Consider the following 2,071-nt stretch of genomic DNA (forward strand, 5'->3'; position numbering starts at 1 on the left):
GAATCAAGAAAGAGCTATCAATCTGTCAATCCTTCCGGTGTCCGGGCCTGGTGAGGTTTCCCGTGTTGAGTCAAATTAAGCCGCAGGCTCCACTCCTGGTGGTGCCCTTCCGTCAATTCCTTTAAGTTTCAGCTTTGCAACCATACTTCCCCCGGAACCCAAAAGCTTTGGTTTCCCGGAGGCTGCCCGCCGAGTCATCGGAGGAACTGCGGCGGATCGCTGGCTGGCATCGTTTATGGTTAGAACTAGGGCGGTATCTGATCGCCTTCGAACCTCTAACTTTCGTTCTTGATTAATGAAAACATACTTGGCAAATGCTTTCGCTTCTGTTCGTCTTGCGACGATCCAAGAATTTCACCTCTAACGTCGCAATACGAATGCCCCCGCCTGTCCCTATTAATCATTACCTCGGGTTCCGAAAACCAACAAAATAGAACCGAGGTCCTATTCCATTATTCCATGCACACAGTATTCAGGCGGGCTTGCCTGCTTTAAGCACTCTAATTTGTTCAAAGTAAACGTGCCGGCCCACCGAGACACTCAATAAAGAGCACCCTGGTAGGATTTCAACGGGGTCCGCCTCGGGACGCACGAGCACGCACGAGGCGGTCGCACGCCTTCGGCTCGCCCCACCGGCAGGACGTCCCACGATACATGCCAGTTAAACACCGACGGGCGGTGAACCAACAGCGTGGGACACAAATCCAACTACGAGCTTTTTAACCGCAACAACTTTAATATACGCTATTGGAGCTGGAATTACCGCGGCTGCTGGCACCAGACTTGCCCTCCAATAGATACTCGTTAAAGGATTTAAAGTGTACTCATTCCGATTACGGGGCCTCGGATGAGTCCCGTATCGTTATTTTTCGTCACTACCTCCCCGTGCCGGGAGTGGGTAATTTGCGCGCCTGCTGCCTTCCTTGGATGTGGTAGCCGTTTCTCAGGCTCCCTCTCCGGAATCGAACCCTGATTCCCCGTTACCCGTTACAACCATGGTAGGCGCAGAACCTACCATCGACAGTTGATAAGGCAGACATTTGAAAGATGCGTCGCCGGTACGAGGACCGTGCGATCAGCCCAAAGTTATTCAGAGTCACCAAGGCAAACGGACCGGACGAGCCGACCGATTGGTTTTGATCTAATAAAAGCGTCCCTTCCATCTCTGGTCGGGACTCTGTTTGCATGTATTAGCTCTAGAATTACCACAGTTATCCAAGTAACGTGGGTACGATCTAAGGAACCATAACTGATTTAATGAGCCATTCGCGGTTTCACCTTAATGCGGCTTGTACTGAGACATGCATGGCTTAATCTTTGAGACAAGCATATGACTACTGGCAGGATCAACCAGGGAGCTGCGTCAACTAGAGCTGAGCAGCCGGCCGCCCGGGAGTGTGTCCCGGGGGCCCGCGCGAACACGCAAGCGTCCGCTCAATCATTCTGCAAACAGGAGGAGGCTGAGCTCCCCTGCACAATACACCTCGAAACCCTCTCAGGTCCCGGCGGCGCGCAGCGCCGTCCCAAGTACTTGGTCGGGTTCGAGAGAGGCGCAATCGCCCGGAGTTAGGCGAGTAGACGCTTTCGGTGCGACCACCCGTGCTCCCAACTGAGCTTGCCGCTGCCGACAGAGGCCCGGGAGCGTGCTGTCGTGGCATTGCCGGCGGGAGACAACACGCGCCACCTACGGTGACCGGCAGCTCCAACGCCAGCGCCACAGAAGGACAAAAGCCCCACTTGGGTGCCGAAGCGAACTCTCCCAGCACAGCGCACGCGCCAACACATCCGCACAGCTGCGATACAAACCACCAGCGAGAACCGCTGGGGCGACCGAGCAGCAGACGGCGTCGCGGCGCCGAGCGCCGGGCGGCGGCGCATCCTCAACGCACACAGTCCTCAATCGGACCAGCACACTGAAGATGTCCACCGCGCTTCGCACCGGGCCCGCGAGGACCTACTTTGGCCGCACGGCGCCGCGCGCAGGGTGCGCCGGCGCGCAGCTGCGACGCCTGCCGCGTCCGTCGGCCGGCGCGCCTGCCACTGGCCGCCCCCACCAGCCGGCTGTAGCGCG

General features: G+C 57.4%; 1 non-coding gene across 1 annotated transcript in view; it reads right to left on the minus strand.

Moving 5' to 3' along the window:
• The window catches only part of LOC124729308, a 1,909-nt gene extending 552 nt beyond the window's left edge, over nucleotides 1-1,357 (minus strand). Inside the window, exon 1 of the ribosomal RNA XR_007007600.1 lies at nucleotides 1-1,357. This exon is cut by the window's left edge and continues 552 nt beyond it. This is a non-coding gene — a ribosomal RNA (small subunit ribosomal RNA).
• Between the last annotated feature and the right edge of the window lie 714 nt (nucleotides 1,358-2,071).

The sequence above is a fragment of the Schistocerca piceifrons genome, unplaced genomic scaffold (assembly GCF_021461385.2).
Source record: "Schistocerca piceifrons isolate TAMUIC-IGC-003096 unplaced genomic scaffold, iqSchPice1.1 HiC_scaffold_1200, whole genome shotgun sequence".
In the NCBI taxonomy this organism is placed as follows: domain Eukaryota; kingdom Metazoa; phylum Arthropoda; class Insecta; order Orthoptera; family Acrididae; genus Schistocerca; species Schistocerca piceifrons.